General features: G+C 33.5%; 1 pseudogene; it reads left to right on the forward strand.

Annotated features, from left to right (window-relative positions):
* Nucleotides 1-2,550: 2,550 nt before the first annotated feature.
* LOC124974211 (dehydrodolichyl diphosphate synthase complex subunit NUS1-like) lies at nt 2,551-3,515 on the forward strand (annotated as a pseudogene).
* The last annotated feature ends 17,578 nt before the right edge of the window (nt 3,516-21,093 follow it).

The raw sequence follows: 21,093 nt of genomic DNA on the forward strand, positions 1-21,093 counted from the left end.
CTTGGGTCATGCTTAGAAATATCACAGCAGTATAATGATAGGACCACAATCAACACTCAGTTCAGGCAAACTAATTTTCTTAGGAAGACTTCAAAGACCAACAGACAAGACCAAAGTACTGGTGAAGTCAATTAAATTGCAATATATATTCATTCTGATTAGGGTGTTTACATATGACAGCAGTATCCTCTGGATAATTCTTCATTTACATATATACATGCACAATCTAAGATTCAATAAAACTTGTTACTCGCATATCTGCAAATATAAACATAATTTCTACAAGTAATTTTTGAAGCTGAAATACTAGCTTGTGTATGACTTCTCATGAGTGGCCATGGCTTTGCAGTTTCAATGCAAATTTCTTGTGATTATATTCACAATTAAGTCTTTTTCTAACTAATAGGAAGTAGAATTTTGAGGTGATTATTAATTCTTTAAATTATAATTATATGTCCACATTAAATAACAGGAAGAGTACATGAATAAATTAATCAAGGATAGTTAAATACAAAACATACATTATTTTCTTTATTAGAAGGATTTATTTCACAATCAAGTATTTTCTCAAAGTTCATGTTGTGCTTTCAATGAAATAATATGACCTATGTGCTTTATTTCTCTTCTTTCAAACCTGTAATTTTCATATACCTCTTGATTAAGTTTTCTGCTTACCTAAATATGAAACTCATAATTTCTCTTAAGAAGGACTGAAATGTAATTGAAGAAAACCGTATTATATTTCCCAATTTTTCCTTAAGAAAAATGTAAGTAAATGAAAAATTGATATATATGTATATTTTTAAACTTTCTTAATTAAACATAATGAAAGTAATGAAAATATTAAATAGTTTATTTGAACAAGAGACAATTTATGAATTGGGAAGAACCAAAAAATATATATAAAGAAAGAGAAAGAAAAATGTGGTTTTGGACTCCATTGAAGCACAAGGGACAGGCTTTTTAAAAATGATTGCTTCTGATTAGATGAACTTAAGTTTAATTTTTTTCTAATATAAGTGTTTACAAGAAATAGTCCAAGTTATGTTTCACTTATGTTTGCAATTCAAATAAGGTTAAAATTATCTTCATGGACTAATTTACTTTGCTCAGGGATTTTTCAGACCTGATCTCCATTTCAATTTACTTTGATGGATACATTGATTAGTGGATAGATAGAAAATGCGTGGTAATATACGTCTTGAATATTATAAAAATCTATAATAAAGAACAGCAGTCAGAAAATATATTCTGTAAAATGAAGAACAGAAAATATAGAGACTTTGCAAAACTAAATTTTCTTATTCACCAATAATCAACTGCCATGTATAACTAAACAGAACAAACAAAGAAAAAAATGTCGACCCATCAGCCTTAAAAAGAGCCATGGAAACTGCCAGTGGAAGTAAGTATATACCATTAAACTCTATGAGAGCATGTATTTTACATATATATTTATATATATGTATGTTTATATATATATACATGTATATGTTTATATATGGATATGATGCAATGTATATTTAGATATGCAAATGTGATAAAATATGCAAATTTAAATTACAGATGAATATGCATGCATGATTAAAATCATGCTAATTGGGTGAATGCATACCAATTGATATATACTAATAGAGAAGGTTAATGGACCAATAGATAAGTTAGGTATTGTCATTCATTCAAAGTAAATATTACATTCATTTAGCAGAAGATATTCTAGCCACTGAAATTCTATGAAAGATAAGGACTTCAAATTTGTTTTGAAATAGCAAAAGAAACAATAAAAATGGACTTCAAATACCAAATGATCAACAGCCCACATAGTACAGTTTTGATTTGGTTGATCAAATATATCAGATTTTTGTTTTCCTTTGAGAATGAAGAAGCACTGCATATGTGCAAAGATAGAATAGGTAATAACATTTATGCCATATTTAGTAGTTGGAAAGAATTGATTTTCTTTATGTTCAAAACAAGGATGAGGATATAGACAATGTAGAAACAAATGCATTTCAGATATATTAGGGCTTTTATCATATTTCATTAACAGTCAATTTCTCTCATTATAATGGCTTGTGTTTTATATACTCCCTTAGTTGTTTAAACTTCTTAGTATCTACCATATTGTGCTTTAAATTTTATTTAAACATCTGCATTAGAATAGATAACTTATTATGAATAAAATGTTTACAAATAACATTTTTTAAATACCACGTTATATCTTTGTAATATAAGCTGTGCTTAGAATTGTGGTTGCTTGACATTTAAAGAATGTTATTTTAGTACAATCGCTTCCAAGTAAATACAAAAAAAAATTCAAATTTATCTTTAATTCTTCGAAAATACACAGTATTTCTTAGCATTTTTACACTTTAAATGTACATAGTGGCCTGATTCTGCAAAAGAAATTTAGACCTGGAATCCATAAACCATAACATAAGTTGCTAAAAAAAATCCCTCAATTAAAAAATGAATGATCGGCAGTGGAAAGGGGTTCGGGCGCGGGAGCGGGGGGAGTGGGGGGGGTGGGGGCCCGAGCGCCACAAGAGTATGACGGGGTTGTACGAGCTGGTGTGGCGGGTGCTACACGCGCTGCTCTGTCTACACCGCAGGCTCACCTCCTGGCTCCGCCTTCCGTTCGGCACCTGGAACTGGATCTGGAGGCGCTGCTACCGTGTAGCCTCCGCTGCGGTCCTAGAGCCGCTCGGCTTTAGCTCCGTAAGCCCCCGGCAGTAGGCAGGAACCGCCGTTACCACCCGCACCCGCGCGCGGGCCCGGGTCCGGCCGCCGCCCACCCCCGCCGCGCTGGCGCGCGGACGGCGGTTCCCTGGAGAAGTTGCCTGTACACCTGGACCTGGTGATCACCGCGGAGGAGCAGGAACCCAGCTTCTCGGACATCACGAGCATCGTGGTGTGGTTGGTGCACGGCGGTGGGTATCTCCTACATTAGTGTCTACGACCACCAAGGTATTTTCAAAAGAAATAATTCCAGACTGATGGATGAAATTTTAAAACAATAGCAGGAACTTCTGGGCCTAGATTGTTCCAAATACTCACCAGGGTTTGCAAATAGTAATGACAAAGATGATCAAGTTTTAAATTGCCATTTGGCAGTGAAGGTGCTGTCCCCAGAAGATGGAAAAGCAGATATTGTGAGAGCTGCTCAGGACTTTTGGCAGTTAGTAGCCCAGCAGCAAAAGAGATCTACAGATTTGGATGTAGATATGTTAGACAGTTTACTTAGTTCAAATGGTTTCCCTTTCCTGATTTAGTATTGAAGTTTGGTCCTGTGGACAGCACATTAGACTTTCTTCCCTGGCAAATCAGATTGACTGAGATTGTCTCTTTGCCTTCCCACCTAAACATCCGTTATGAGGACTTTTTCTCTGCCCTTCGTCAATATGCAGCCTGCGAACAGCGACTGGGAAAGTAGTGATCCCTGGTTGCATAATTTGAGTTCAGGCTTTTGGAGAAAAGGACCCAAGTGACTCTGATGTTTACAAGGCACCTATGAAACCCTGTGCACACCTAATTCATATTCTTCATAATTTATCAACAAACAAAAAAAAGTGTCTTACTTGAGAGTGAGTGTATGAGTGTGTGCAAGTGTGTGTGCATGTGTGTGTGTGTGTATGGAAATAAACTTATAAATGGGGGAAGTATTGGAGAATGAAATAAGTAGACCTACAACTTTTGAGCAAATAGCAGCAGTGTTTTAGGAGCTGAGATTTCACATGTAAAGCTTTGGGCCCCTACTACTTCCCTGTTTTTGTGGGGAGTAAAGGGAGGGAGTGACTAAAACTGGGTTGTTGTTTGGGGAGAAGGGAGTAATTTTTGTTCTGTCTTTCCTAGTGACCAAACTTTAATTTTTTAAAATAATATATTATTAAATGGAGGTATTCTTAGTTTGAGGGAGTTGCAGAGAATGGAGTTCTGTGTTGCTCACTTGTTAAAAGTTTGCTCCTCTTCAGAGGAGAGAGAATACCTATCTTAAAATACCCGTCCATTTTCATTTCTTACTTCAGTGTAGTTAAACTGTGTGACTTGAGAACGGAGTCTGTGTTCTGTGTTGTAAAGAACATTTGAAAAAGAACTCTTGATACACTGAGATGCAGAATTTTAAAAAAATTGAATTAGGCAGTCAGAAGGGAAAAAAAGGTGAATAAATTGTATTCTTTAAAGTAAAGGTGGAAAATTTCCTAGAAAAGAGAAGTTTTGATTTTCTATTTCATGTAATGTTGCTTAGTACCCAAAATTGGTTTAAAAAATATTTCCATTAGCTATTTTTATTTAAAATGAGCATTTGAGAGAAATTACCAGGGCAGCTCATTTCCTTAGAAGTAAACTGTTCTTCCTTGAAATAACACCTGGGATTTTTTTTTTTTCTCAGTAAATTCCAGTGGTGACTTTGCATAAAAAATTAAGTAGGATTGAGGCCTGTGGGGGGGGGGAATATTACCAAAGTCTACAAAAATAATTTAGATTAATTTTATAGGACAGAGAACTCACTGATTCTGTTTTTTTTTATGAATAAATGATTTCTTGAAAGGTGTTTAATATTTTCCCCTCACTACTGATCCTTGGACAGAAACCATTCTTTATATTTGATGGACTGTTCTCAGAAAACTCTTTCCAACAAGTGTACAGTAGTTAATCTAAAATTGTACATTTAGAATGGAGTATTATAAATACTAGGTCTCAGAAGTCTGGAAAACAGCAAAGAAGACTGAATTTGGAAAGCATGGTCTGGAATTGCTTGGCAGATTCTAAAGCAATGAATAAATGTTTCAGCTTTGGATTATAAAACCCCATTTATGATTTTTAAAATACACTTGAAATAAAAATGATTAAACTAAATTTTGGTCCAGTGACATTACTTTGCACTTCATAGTTCTTTATATAACCTTTTTTAAAGTCTTAATTTATTGCCAAAAGTTTTGTGTGAAGCTACAGCATATCTAAACTTTGAGAATTTTTCATTTATTTCCCTGTGCTGTGATCCATGTTTTATTGAGAGTTTGTGTTTTTGTTTTTGGCTAATTTAAGACTGAATTTTTGCCTTTTGCAGATACGATAGATATGTTATTTATAACCATTCTGGAGTACGTTCAGCTTTAATGAATTAAATTAATTGGTCAATTAAAGGGAAGAGATATAATGTTTGTTAAAATAAAGTTAGTCAAATTATCCATTGGCATATAGCTCAGGTCCCTAAAGAGTTAATATTGAGTTTTTACACTTCTCTCCTATTTCATAATAGTGTATGTACATCAAAATAAATCTATAGCCCATGACCTGAGTCTAGGAAGAAATACTTGAAACATGTTGCTAAGCGTTCTGAATTTGGATATACACATTTCAGAATCTTCTCAGGTGAGTTTGACTGCGTGTACAGTCTGTACAATTTGAATAATATTGGTCATTCTATCATTCCTGCCAAAATTATCACAAGTTCTGTATCATCAGGGCTCCCTTTGCACTCCCGCCAAAAGAACTGATAGCTGTAAAGAAAAATGTATCTATGTGTATTGAAGGTTATTTTCTTTAAATTTTTCTCAACACTCCCCACAATGAAAAAAATTATCAAATTAAAACTACTTTATGGATGACAGCTTGTAGCATAGCAAGAAGTTTGAGAATTTGAATTCCATTCCCAGTTCTGGTTGTGCTTTGCTTCTTAAAACTAATTGGTTCTGTTACAAAGTTTAAAAACTAGTTTTAATGTGAATAGCAAATTCTGGTATATTGTGACAGAGGCTTGAGATTGCCTGTCTCTGAGAAGATGTCATATTAGTGAGCAGTGCCAAATACACTGTGCTATCTATAATTTAATCTTTGAATGTATATTAATTAATTAGCTCCCTCCTGTGTGATGGTACCATGCATAGAGTCAATTAAATCCTTGTGATGTTTTTGTATGGCTGTAGACTTTGATGAAACATGTATATAATGTGTACAGCAAGTTTTTATGATTAAGGAATCAAATTTATTGAATTTTATTATTGAGAACAACATGTATGAACAAAACCCAATAAAAGAATATACTCTTTTCATGGACTGTAAAAAAAAAAAATGAATGATCATTTCTAATCATTGGTAATATGCTAATAGTGCCAAAACAAGAATTATATTTCCTGTTTTCTGTTTAAATTAACTTATTTTTCCAACATTTGGAAACTACTGTGATATTTAATAGATGTATAAAACATAATGAAAAGTTTATGAAAAGTTATTAAAGAAGACATTGATTTTAGCCCATGATTATAATTGAACACTCCTAATTTTTTTAGTGATAATCAATTGTCTTCTTAACTGATAGGGAAGAAAGGCAATTTATTGTCATTTTCTCAATATCATGTTCTTGATTACTAACCCTTATTTTTAATGTGCCTCTGAAAGATTATAAAAAAGAGCAAGTTCTTTACATCAAATAATTATGTGCATGAAAAATATTGTCATAACACCTTAAAAATGGTGCAGTTAGAAGAGTGTTTTCTTCAGTTTCTTTTTTTTTTTCCACAGCAACAGGGCAAACAACCTTGGCTCCTCACTTCATATTGCTAGGTTTAACATCTCTCAATTTTTTGTAAGTGGAATTGAGGATAATAATATCTAGTCTGTAAGTAGATGTAGGTGCACTGACATTTAAATAATATTTAAACAAATTCTTAAAAAAATTGAAGCTGCAAAATTTTACACAGAGTTATATTGTGTATAGCACACCTTCAGCACAAATAAGCACTTGAAATTCAAAATAATTGAAAATATCACTCACGCATATTTCCAAATCAAAATTTCATTTCTCCCTGGGCATGATGGTGCATGCCTATAATCCCAACGGCTCAGGAGTCTGAGGTATCAAGATAGCGAGTTCAAAGACAGCCTCAGCAAAAGCGAGGCTGTAAGCAACTCAGTGAGACCTTGTCTCTAAATAAAATACAAAATAGGAGTGGGGATATGACTCAGTGGTTGAGGCCCCTGAGTTCAATCCTTGGTATCAAAAAAAAAAAAAAAAAGAAAGAAAGAAAGAAAGAAAGAAAGAAAGAAAAAAGAAAAAAGAAAAGATAAATTCATTTCTCATGTAACTCTACTTAAATCTACCCTTACAATTAGTTCCTACAAAAGATTTTACTATATTTAACACAACACTGAATTAATCAGTGAACTTTTGACTTAGGATTTAAAAATCTGAAATAGCTTCCAAAGGGTCAAAATAGTAAAAATGATTATCTCCTGGAGTTACTTTTAAAATTTTTCTAAACAATCAAACATCCACTCTATATATCAGAAAGTGAAATGTTTTATTATTTTGTGTCAAATAACATTAATTGTATTAAAATAATATTATTTAATAAATTAACAAGATGAGGAAGTCAACCATAAAAAAGAGAATAGCAAATAGAAAAGTGATAGATATACTTTCTACAGCTGATAGAGCCAGCAATATCAGTGAATGCCAACATCTAAAAGTAAGTGATCATAAATTTAGACTTTTAGATAATGTTTAAAATGGTTCTTAATATATTTCATATTCCAGTAGAACAGCCCGAGGTTCTTACTGGACTCACATACATTCTAGGCTTTTTATATAAGACACTGAATGTTTGGTCATGTTACTTTTCTTTTCTCTCTGCCTACTCCATTAGACAAAAGAGAGATTGGAATCATTGGAGGTGTGTGATCTTTAGGACTAATCTAAGCAGCAATACCAACATCTGTCAATTTTTCTGCTGCCTGCAGCCTAGAAGCAGCCTCACATGCCCTTGTTTCCCAGAGGGTATCCAAAACAGACTTGAGAGTCTTAGGAACAGTTGGTGCTTTATTTTGAGATTACTTTCCAAGTTCAGAATCCTTATTAATGAAAAAAGTCGTCTAAGAAAACAGATGTTCAGTTGAGAGGAAAACAAACAAACAAACCAACAACAACAACAAAAAAAAAAACACCACAGATAACAGACATACTCTTGAATCATAATGAATATTTGCCAGAAAATAAAGGATGTATTTCATTGCATTTAATGTAATATTCTTCTCGAACAAGCCAAAATTACACCACATTTTAGCCATGACAAAACCATGTAGCCAATATATATTTTTTTAATTTTTAATAAAATTTTATAATTACAAGAGTTACATGTTTTCAGTTTGACTTACTTTAAGAGGATTTGAGTAATGTTTAATATCTGAATGGTGTTTCTCTGAAATTTATGTAAATTTTATGAATTAGTCAATTCACAGTGGTCACAAATCATTGCTATATTTAACTTCCTTCCTTCTCTTTGTCCAAGAAAATTAATGTTTGAATAAAGTTTCCCCAAAACAGCTCCTTTACTGGAATCTCACAAAATTGTTTCCAGAATAGTGTCCAAAATAATTTATCAGGTTTTGCTATTTCAAGTTTGGGGTAACTTTGAGAAATTTCTTATATTACATTTCCCTTTGAAGAAAGGAAAAATGTGAATTATGCAATTTTCTTAAGTAGGTAAGTCATTTTATTGTTGACATGAACACTTAAATTATACTTGAAAAGAAAATGTGATAGGCAATGAATCATGTTATATTTTATAATTTGTGATTAAAATGTTACTACTTTTAATACAATGAATATTTTTGCTTAACTTTAAAAATGTTTATGTGTTATCAAATTAGCTTATAAATTTTCCTTGGTTTTTATGTAATTTATATAAATGATTTTTATTTCTCCAAAACTATAAAGCAAAGAAGCATGGAAATTATTCAGTGATGCTGCATGGAAATTATTCAGTTTTTTAAAGAAAAGGTTGAAAACCTTAGATATTAAAAAAGAAATCAATGTTTATATTAGGAATGTGCTAAATTATTTTTATTGTGGTGAATTTATATTGAATCATAAATCAAAAACATCAATCCTAAAAATTAAATATAAAAAATTTCTAGCCAGGCATGGTGGCACACACTTGTAATCCCAGCTGCTTGGGAGGCTGAGACAGGAGGATCCAGAGTTCAAAGACAGCCTCAGCAAAAGGGAGGCTTAAGCAACTTAGTGAGACCCTGTCTCCAAATAAAATATACAAATTAAGACGGGGGATGAGGCTCAGTGGTCAAGTGCCCCTGAGTTCAATCCCTAGTAATGCCCACAAAAGAAAAATTTCTTCCTCTTTTGACAGAGCTCTCTCCAGGGGAAATCACTATCTTGATATTCATTATATTCTCACATATTAATTTAAACTCTGATTTTATATTGTTGTATTTAGAAACAATGTGTAATAACTTTAGATGTTTTAATAAATAATATAAACACTATTAATTTGCTTTCAACAGTACATTTTATGCATACTGAACATCCTACTTCCACAAGGTTCTATCTCTTGATGATTGAAATTGATGTAGGTCCTAATTTTTATCTCTTACAAACTTTGTATCTACTACTATTCTTTTTCAGGTCTTCATACGCACATTTGAAAAAGTTCCACAAGAGTATACGTTTGATGACAGAATTGCTCTATCATGTTTTTGGTATTGCTTTATATTCAGTACTGTGTAAATAGCAGTACATATTCATGCCAACAGGAAGTAAGATTATAGAATTTGCCACCTTTATAATACTGTGTTGTCATTGAGGTGTGTGAAATGATATATAATGGTAGCTTCATTTTGCATTTTTCTCATTTGATATTTGAAAATCATATGTTCATTTATAACTGAGTATACTATTTAGTTAATATAAAAACATCATGTAAAAACTCTTTATACCTAATGATATATTATGCCTTAATGTCAGTCTTGCCTAGTATTCTTTAGTTATCTTACGTCAGTGTTTGCCTGTGTTAATTTATTTTTAATTTTAAAAATTAACCTGGTCTAAGGGTTTGATCATATATTTCATAAACTACATTAACCTGATTTTTGAAAATGTAATCTCAGTATATTCTTAATTATCTGACAAATTTAATTCTCATGCATTTTTTTGTACTGGTTAGCAAGTTTGAATTATATTCTTCCATATTATTAATTGAATAATATTCAATTCACTTTTCTCATGAACATAAAGTTTATAACTTACTTTCAATACTAAAAAGTCTAAAACAATATTGTTGTGCAAAAGACACAAGGCAAAGATTTTTGCTGTTACACTTCAATATAGTCCAAATTTGGTTGATAATTTGTTCATTTCAAAACATAAATTTAAAATTGAAACTATTCTCTTCAATTATTCCTGGGAAAATATTAAGTATTTACTGAAACTTCTTAGTATCTCATTTCTTCTGTTCTTATTTCTCTACAAATATTTCTCTATGCCTTTCTGGAGGTGTCTGCTCTTTTGCCATTTATTCTTCACTTTGCCTGAGAGGGAAAAACACCCCTAGACCTCATTCCTTCCTCCATTTAAGGCAATGTTGCCTTGTAAATGGCAATACTTTTAGTTTCTTCAAGATTCTTCATGAACCCACCCTTCTCTTCTGTGGAAGGGAAAATACAGCAAAAGGAGAAAGGAAGATAATGGATAGCAAAAGCAATTCCATTTAAATAAAACCATACATTTCTAATGACTTTTTCCTTTTCAAATAGATGCTTGACATATACATTAACATGTGATCTTTCCTGCAACACCTCATATCCAAAAAATAATAGTATTGTTTCTGATACTACCTCAATATTTAAAATGAAGATTTTTTTTTTCTTACAGAGCAAGTGCATATGTTGCTGGAAATGCAATGCCATGCAATTTTGAAAGGAGTTTTTAAAAATTCACTATACTACTTGGCATCATAAACTTTTTACATTGGGACTAGTAATTCTGGATTCTATTGCTCATGATAATATGAACTGGCAAAGCAATATGACTAAGCATATTTCCACTGTGGTACATAGATAATTTACAGTGTGCATGTGATTTAGAAGTAGTGATCATACAGCAAATTTTGGGAAAAATAAGCTTATATAAGTGAAAATAAACCCGATGGAAATAAAAAGGTTTATCTTATTTGTATGTTCACATTTTAAAAAGTAGTGAATCATTTTTTCCTCAATTAAAGGATACCATGAGTTAATATTTTACATAAAATTTCTTAAAGGACAAAAATAAATAAAAGAACACTCTCATTAGAAAATGGCATTTGCATAATTACTATAAAATGCCAATTTTACACAAGAAAATAGGAACCAGAAAGGTTTCAAAATCTCTTTTGAATAATACATGCATATGCAGAGGTTCTGCATGGCTACGTCAATCACCCCATCAGTGAAAATATTTACCTTAGAATGTTAACTTTAAAATAAAAATTTTCAATATGAAAACAGAAGACTTCAGTATAAAATGTACATTTTCTTCAGTCATGTCTCCCTTTCCATCATTATAGGTAAGCTAAATAATTCATCTGTTCTCTATTTACAAAGCAATAAAACTTATGTAAAATATCAGGGACCTATAAATATTTAATATATAAGACCTGCCCAGTCCTATACATTCAAGCCAGGTAAGAACATGTAAAATTCACAAATTAAATTATTTTTGAGACATTGGTCTAGTGACCATATATTAAAGTATTAGTCCCCAGATTACAATGCTATTTGAAGGTGGTGGAATCTTTAAAAGGTGGGGCCCACTGGAAGCAAGTCAGTTCACTGAGGTCATCCCATTGTAGCGTTCAAGCCCCTCCTCTTCTTCTATCCTTGCCTTCTAGCTGCTGAGTATCTCCCTCCACCATGTGCACATGCCATCATATAGTGCCTCACTACCTGCTCAAACAGAAACAGGTACAAGCAATTAGTTATTGGAACCTCTGAAACCATCTACCAAAATACACCTTTTCTCCTTATAAGTTAATTAGCTCAGGTGTTTTTCATAGTAATGGAAAGCAGACTAATATAGAAGTGATTTTCCGTAGACTAAAATGCATAGGTCTTAAATTCTCATTTACTTTCAGTTTTTATTGAGGTAATATTTTCATCTCTTTATGAAGTATAGTAAAATAATTTGATACACATATACAATATGTAATGATCAAAACATCACAATTAGCACTTTTAACTCCTTTAACAGTAATCCAGTCATTTTGAAATATGTCATAGATTGTAAAATATAGTTGTTTTACTATATTTCAGAAAAATATAACCAATTTCTCCCACTTAGCAGTGTTTTGGTAACATCTTATAGTCTCTTCTCTCATCACCCTTTCCAAGACTCTAATGACAATTATTCTATGCCATTCTTCTGTGAAATTAGACTTTTAGTTTCTACAGGTGAGTTAGAACATGTGATATTTTTCTTCCAATATTTGACTGGTTTCACTTAACATGATGACCTCCAATTCTACCCATGTTGCTGCAAATGACTTTAGGATCTCATTCTTCTTTTAGAGATGAAAAATATCCTGTCAGTCATACACACCACATTTACTTTATCCATTTAACCACTGATGAACATATCAGTTGATCTCATGTCTTGTCTATTATGAATGCTCCTACAAAAACATGAGAGTGCAGATGTTGCCATGAGATACTGATTTCATTTCCTTTGGATGTATAACAAGTAGTGGGATTGCTGGATCCTGTGGCACTTCCATTTTAGTTCATTAAGGAATCTCTAGTGTTTGTTTTCCACAATGACTTAGGTGCCACCAACAGTATGTAAAATGTCTAATTTCTTTGTGACCTTGCATTTTTCTGTTTGTTTTGGCTTTTTTATAATAGCTACTTTAACTGGGATAGCATGATATCTCTATATTGTTTTGATTTGCATTTTCTTGATGAATAATGATATTGAGTATTTTTTCATTTATTTGTTGAACATTCTTGTCTTTTATGAGAAATGTCTATTCAGGCCTTAAGTGCATTATTTAATTGGATTATATGTTTTAGATGAGATTGCCAGTTGCAGGAAGCCACATTTCACCACACCAAATAAGATTTAGAGAATTCTATAATCTGAAAAAATTGCTTCATGCCCTATTCTAGTTAATTCTCTAATGGCAAATAATCTCTAGATCTGACTAGAATGTATTTAAGTAGAATCACACAACACAAATATTTTGTGTGTCTGGTGTTTTCATTCATCATACATGTGAAATTCTCCGTGTTGTTGCATGTATTATTATTGTCTCCCCTTTTATTGATGATAAAATACACCTAAAATTGATTTACTCATTTTGCCTTCCACCATGGGATGATGCAGCACAAAAACCCTTCCAGATACTGACCCTTTATGGACTTCTTAGCCTCCAGAACTATGAACTCAATATTTCCTAGTTATTGGTATTCTGTTATCATAACACAGAACAGACTAAGAAACAAAATTTGGTCTGTTAAGTGGGGTAATTGCTATAAAAGATAACTGGAAAAGGAATAGATTTAGAAATGAATAATGGTTAGAGAATGGAAGAATTTGAAGGACCAGGTGAGGAAAAGCCTATATTGTCATAAATGGAGCATTAAGGGTGATCCTAGTGAGGACTCAGAAAAGAGAATATATGAAATTTTTAGCAATTGTTTAATTAGCTTAGATCAAAATTTTGAGAGATGTGGATTTTGAAAGCAATTCTGATGAAATGTCAGATGGAAATGAGGAATAAGATATTGGAAACTAGAGTAAAGAACATCCTTGTGACACAGAACTTGACTGAATTGTGTCAACAGAATTTAAAAGTAATAAACTAGAATGCATCTCAGAAAAAATAAGCAAGCAGCAAATCATTTAGAGCTCCACATGACTTCTTTTAACTGCATAGAGTAAAATGTGAAAATTAAAAATATGGAATTTATAATGAATAGGAAAACAACTTTTAGATTTGATGATATCTCAGTCTGGTTTGATAGAGAATGAAAGAGTATTTTCAGGAAATGAAACCAAAGGTATAGACAAGCAGGTGATAGGAAGACTACTATTAATAGTACAAAATCAGAGTCTATCCTGACACATGCATAATGAGAGAATGCCATCAAAGTCACTTTGGAGGTTACTGATTCCCTTCCTTTCATCTCAGGTCCAAGGGGACCAAGGCCTACGGGAAGGACACTGGCCAAAAATGAGTCCTAGGACCCACTAGGAAACCTGGATTTTGCTGTCCAGGACTGATTCCAGTCCTGCTTCCCACATTCTGGCACAGCACTCCAGTTACCCTAACTGTGGCTCAAGTAGGCTCACAAGTGGGTTTGCACATTGCTATTGAAGGTGCAATGGGAATGTCTTGCAGCATCTATTAAGTATGAAGACACACAGAACTCAAGAGCTGTTGGGAAACATTTTCTTCCACCTAGATCTCAAAGGACACCAGTGTCCTGGGGGCCAACACAAACACGTTACACAATCAAAGTCGCCAGAGAGAGTCCTCAATAGGGCAATACTCTGCAGAACTACGGGATCAGATATACTGCAAAGAGTCAACACCATGGGTGTAGGGTCACCACTGTGATCCCAGAACAATAAAACCACCAGTGTGTAATGGCACCCTGGAGAGCTGCAGGCATGAGACCCTAAACTATGACAACTGCTTCATTGGCTAAGACCATTAAAGCCAGAGCATGTGAAGGCATCAGGACCCAGATTGGGACAACATCAGGGTCCCCAGAGGGTGGGATACGGAGTCAAACAAAATTTTCTTCAGGTTTACAATTTAATTTGTTTCCTCTGTGGGATTTGGATTACTTGGACCATTTATCACTTCTTTTCTTTCCTATTTCCCATTTTGGAATAGAAACGTCTGCACTATGCCAGTTCCATCATTATATTTTAGAAACATGCAACTTGGTTTGATTTCACAGGCTCACAGCTGGAAGATAATTTAGCTCAGAATGAACCATGCCTTTGAGTCTCATGCACAAATGATTTGCACGAGTCTCTGGACTTTAGATTTTGATTGATGTGAGATAGAGTTAATACTTTTGGGGCTACTGAAATAAAGTTATTGAATTTTGCATGTGAAGAAGACATGAGTTTTTGGATCGAGAGGAAGAATTTTATGTTTTTAATGAAGTCCCTTATAGAACTCACGTTGAAATTTATCTGTCACTATACTAAGTACTAACAGTACTAAGCTGTGAGACCATCAAGAGGTAATTAAGCCAAGGGATCTTAACCAGTGAGGTATTGGAAAGGGTCAGGCAGTCAGTGGAGGTAAGAATGATGAGGGGCTGGTAATGAAAAAAATGAGAAAATTGTTTGACTCACGTATTTCAAGTCAGGCAGTCAATATGGATAAAATAATGAGGGTTTCAAGAGAGACTGATTTTTTCAAGGGAAGAAAATAGGGTAGTTGATGGTTATTTTTCAAGAATATAAAAAAATCTTCCATGTTCTTTCTCCTAGGCACGCATATGGGAGAGAAAGGAAAAACAATGATTAATGAAAGAGAGATGTTCTGAGGATTATAAAAAAGGCAAGTGAGGCCAATACCATGCCATTTTTGTTACTATGACTCTGTAGTATAGTGTAAGGTTTGGTATACCCAAAGGACTTAAAATCAGCGTATTAAAGTGATGCAGCCACATTAAGTTTATAACAGCTCAACTCACAATAGTTAAAGTATGAAACCAACTCAAGTGCCCTTCAACATATGAATGGATAAAGAAAATGTGATATATATATATATATATATATGAAAAGGATTATATATATATGTATTTATATTCCATATATACATATATGGAATATTACTCAGCCTTAAAGACGAATGAAATAATGGCATTTGCTGGTAAATGGATGGAGTTGGAGATCAGCATGCTTAGTAAAATAACCAATCCCCAAAATCAAAGGCTGAATTTTTTTTCTGATATGCAGATGCTAATTCATAAAACAGGTGGGGGTGGCTAAGGAAGAATACAGTTATTTTAGATTAGATAGAGGGAATAAAGGAAGGGGTGGAGGTATGGGGGCAAGAAAGATAGTAGAATGAATCAGACATTTTTACCCTACGTACATATATGACTGCATGACTGGTGGGATTCTACATTACGTACCACCCGAAGAATGAGAAGCTATATTGGATTTATGTGTGATGTATCAAAGTGCATTCTACTGTCATGTATAACTAATAGAACAATAACAACAAAAATAAATCTATGACATCTGGTGAAAAATTTCATTATCCTGAGGAATACCATTGACCAAATCATATTGCTATATTGTGTGTACATAAAAACTGTAAAAATGAATAATTATGTATAATTATAATGTACCAATAAAAAAAGTGAAAATTTCATTTAAGGAAAAAAGTCAAGTGACAACTCTCCTGAGGGCTTTTGACTCCCTTCCTCTCCAGAGGATTCTGTCTCTATCACTTTCTTAAATACCTAACTCTTGCTTACTGTGCTTGCTTGCTTCGGATGTTTGCAGTGTTCATTCTTGGACTCCGTAGAACACAAGCTCAGTCCTGATCACCAATAAGCCTGGTATCACCATCATGGGTGTTCCGCTGTTATAAAGGATGAGTTTGTCTTTATCTTGCAGTGCCTTGTCCTTTCTGTTTCTTCCATGGTTTTGAAAAGTAAGAAGGCTATTTCCAGATATAATCTCCTTGATCTTAGAATTCTCAGCTTCCAGTATTATAAGAGAATATGTTTTTCTTGAATACCTACTCTATGGTATTCTGTTATAGCAGCACACAAGAGACTAAGACACCATACATGGTGATACTGACCTGAGTAAGGTTTTGTTATGCTGATTTCTATTTTCAGAAAGAAAAGGGATGTGGTTAAAATTATGATTGCTTGAAAGATGGAGTAACAGTTTCCTTCCTGTCTGGAGGGAGAAATCTAAAAGAAAATGACTCAAAATCATACACCTATCCTTTAGCTGCTGTTACAGCAATGCTCATGTTATGATATCCATGATGTATTAAGGATATTTTATTCCCCTTCTTCACTAAACTCCCAAATCTATCTGGGAACCTTTCGCATTGCTGCTAGCTGAGCAGATCTGTCTCTTAACTGTTAGTAATGATGCTGCGATCACATTCTATATGTCCTTAGGAGGAGAGTTATTAATGGTAGTAAATATTAATATATATTATTGCTTGTCAAAATGCAATTCTTCAGAGTCATTCTTCTTATATAATGTCTTCTTCAGAGAGAATTAATGTAGTGTCCCAAGAGATTCTTGGAATTCCTAATGACAGATTTTGTGGATCAATTAGTTTCACTTATCATCAGTAAGTCTAAATAACAAATCAACACTTTTAGTTGTGTTTTTGACAGAAATAACTGAGGGCAATAGTTTTTGCTCCCTTGAATGGAGGAGAGTAAGAGTGGAGATAGTAATGTGAATGGAGAATGCTTGGTTGTAGGGATCCATTTTCTGTGGCTACAGAGCAGTGGGGTTTCTCCAGAAGAGTAATGGAATGACAGTTAAGCTAGACAAAACAATGAGTAAAATTTATTTTTTCTGAGACACATTAGAAATCTTACACCATACTGATTCACACAAACTCTACTAACATTGTCTCACTATCGATCTAAGTATGTGAAAACTTTTGCTGTGGTTGTTTTAAATATGACACTATTAAATAGTGTCTACCCACTGGACCATGTCATGAATAATTTTAAATCACTAAAGAAAAATGAGCAAATTTGTAATAACATTTTATGTATACTTTTAATTATTAATCATGTGTATTCCAACTTGGAAAAAAAGTCTCAATAAATAGTTGTTGAATTATATTTTTCATTTGTGGCAAAAGTTTTCAAGGTTAGAGAGTTCTGGAGATTTACTGCACAATAATTTGCATATACTTAATAATGCAGAACTATGATCTTAACTGTCAAGATGGTAAATTCATTATTCTGTGTATTTGCCACACTTAATTATAAAAAGTAAAAAATTCTAATTAAAATATTTCTCTGAATGTAGGGTAAGAATTCCTGGGTCAGAGTATGTTTATTTTCAGGAAGTATCAGTACAATATCCTGCTTGAAACATTTGCTTTCAAAGTGCCTCCTGGCCTCAAATTTTTGTCCCCCACTTTCCATACATTGATCACTCACATGCTCTCCATGGAAGACATCCCCAGTCCTATTCAATCACTGAGTCCAGCTCAAGGTCTGGAATCCCCTGAGGTAGAGCTCTCTAAACATTTGTTCTTCTAAATCCCCTTATATGTGAACTAAAGACAACTTGCCTTCTCTTGCCATTGCCAAAGGCTCTGTGCCCCATTATCTGTGACCATTATCCTCTTTGTTTCTTTCCAGAACTTTTTGAACTCTGAAAACTGTCTTTAACTCTGAGAAGTTTAATTGTCCAGAAATTAAATATTCAAAGACTTCTTAGTACAAAATTGGTGTTTATTAAGCATTATTTTTTACTCAAAATCTAAAATGTTTTTAAACTACCTGTTTGCCTTCAGTTTCTTGTGCCAGTGAGCACATTTCAAGTCCTTTTTTGAACATACCTCTTAAAGTTTGACCTACTTCCTTCATACTTTCTTTATTTTCCTCCTTACATTTCCCTCCTGCCTTCCTCCTTCTCCTCCTCCTTCTACTTTTTCACCTTTTGTCTTCTTTCCTTGCTCTCCTCCTCATTCTTTCTTTTCCTTCCTTCTTCTTTTCCTTCTTCTCCTCTATTCTCTCTCTGAAGGAAGGAAGTTTTCCTTGGGAACTTAGGAACTGAGTGAAAATGCTACACCATGAATTTAGCCTTTCCCTGAGTGAGTTATTCAACTGAAAGGATCCATTGGTCTATTATCATTAAAAGTGTAACCACATGCAATTGTGGGTTCTGTTTGTGTTTATTTCTTGTGATAATTCTCAAAGCAGTGTCTCCCCAACAAAGAAAGCAAGGGGGTTTGATTGCAGAAACATACATATATTGATATAGGAAAGAATCATCACTGTATTTAGAAACAGGCACATTCCTGAGCATGCTCAGTTTGAGGATATATATTGTGTGATTAAAAAGTGCAAAAGAAACTGCCTCTGAGTGGAGAATTTAGTATTATAATGTGCAAAGTTTATGTCACTTAAAAGAGTCCATCATAATGAATGAGTGAATTTGGCTAGTTCCTTGCAAATTTCTTTTAAGGGCTTTGTCTGAAACAAAAGAAAAAAGAAAGACACAACTCTCAAAGAGCATTGACAGTCGTTTAAATCAGTAGCAGCTTCAAACATACCCCATAAGCAAAGGTGCTTGCTTCTAAATATACCTGAGTAGCAGATAACAAGAGTTACTTATGAATCTTGTATTTTTGTCTTTAGTACCTAATCAATTATCATTTTCAACCCTGAACCCCAGGACATTTATATTCTTTCTTTTTTGCAATAAAAATTCTTTTCTGACATCATATTTTTCTTGTAATACTTTAACACCATCAGTAATAACTAACAAACAGAAATATTCCATTGTTCAAACACTTTTTCAGGAGCTCTGAATTTGGACAGCATGTGATCTGTCTTATAATTTACTACAATTTTGTTGAAAATATTTATTCAATGTTTGAGCCCTCCTCAAAAGGACATTGAACCATCTAGACTTCATTATCTCATCTTTATGCCAATGCCATACATTCATTTTAATGAAACTTAAGTTCAAAGTACTAATTTCTGAATCTGTCAGTGCAATAGTTGGACCTGCTGAAAAAAAGAAATCTGGACATCTCAGAGATGAAGTAATATCACACTCTAATAGTGCATGTTGGTTGAATTTCTTATTAATTCTTCACTAAGTAGTAACATGAAGATTCTGGACTCTTCCACCTTGAGACTTTGATACTTCCAAGCAGTTTGTTTCCATCTGTATGAATGATATTTGCATATCAGCATAAAGAGTAGTATCAGCACACATAAAGGACTAGGCCTAGCATGTGCAACATTTTAACATATTTGTCCAGATTCTTCTGGTCAAAGCTGTTGATAGGGCAAAGCTATCATTATGACTTGGATCTTCAATGTCCCCCAAAGTTTCAAGTTCAGTGGTAGGGTTTTGGGGAAGTGATTGGATCTCATGGATTCTGAATGAACTACTGGGATGTGGGACCTGGTTAAAGGAGGAATGCCACTGAGTATGTGCCCTGGAAGGATTGATCATCTCTCTGACCTCTTCTCCTTCTTTCTGCTTCCTGGTTGCCAAGAGCTGACAGATCTTCTCCACGTCACCTTTCCAGCTGACAGTGAACCTGAACTAGCAACCAAGATGAATCTTTTCTCTTGTAAGTTGTCCTTGTTAGTAATTTCATCACAGGGATGAAAAGTTGACTAACACACCTGTCACACCTGTGAAATGGAAAAGAACACACAGATGGGGGTGCATCATTAGTCTTTGCCTACACACTTTTCTTATGAATTCTTACCTATGATGTTCTTATGTATTTATGTTGTTACACCTCACTGTACAAATTGCTTTCATAATTCATGCCATCTATTTTCATTACTCTATCTTATTTGAAAGTGCACTTCCCCTTAACATTGATTTACATTAAAAAATTTTTTAAATTATTTATTTATTTTTATTTTTACAGACTGCATTTTGATTCATTGTACACTAATGGGGTACATCATTTCATTTCTGTGGTCATGCATGGTATAGATTCATACCATTCGTGTAATCATACATGTAAGTAGAGTCATAATGTCTCCCTCATTACACCATTTTTCATACGCCCCTCCCTCTCATTTCCTTCTACAAAATCTAAAGGTCCTTCATGCTTCTCTCACTCCTGACCTCTGCCCCCCCCATTATATATCAACATCCACTTATCGGGGAAAACATTTGGCCTTTGTTTTTTGGGGATTGGCTTATTTCACTTAGCATAATATTCTCCAATTCCATCAATTTATCTGCAAATGCCATAATATTATTCTTCTTTATGGTTGAATAATATTCCATTGTGTATATATACCACAGTTTCTTTATGGAATATAAGTTGATGTTATGTAAAATACATCTGATTAGAAACTTTAAGAAACTTTACATGGTTTGTCTAATAATTTGTTTCACTCTTTTGGAAAGTTCATGTATTTCTTAGAGGGCATGGGAAACTACATTCTATAAATTGAAATAAAGATGCATGGTACACCACTACTGCTAAACTATAGCTGATATAAGTTTTAGTTGAAAATGAACTTTGATGCTTAAATTATAAGAATATTGAGGTTGTTATGACCAAAAATTCATGAAAATTAAATTTATTT

This window comes from Sciurus carolinensis, unplaced genomic scaffold, assembly GCF_902686445.1.
Source record: "Sciurus carolinensis unplaced genomic scaffold, mSciCar1.2, whole genome shotgun sequence".
Taxonomy (NCBI): domain Eukaryota; kingdom Metazoa; phylum Chordata; class Mammalia; order Rodentia; family Sciuridae; genus Sciurus; species Sciurus carolinensis.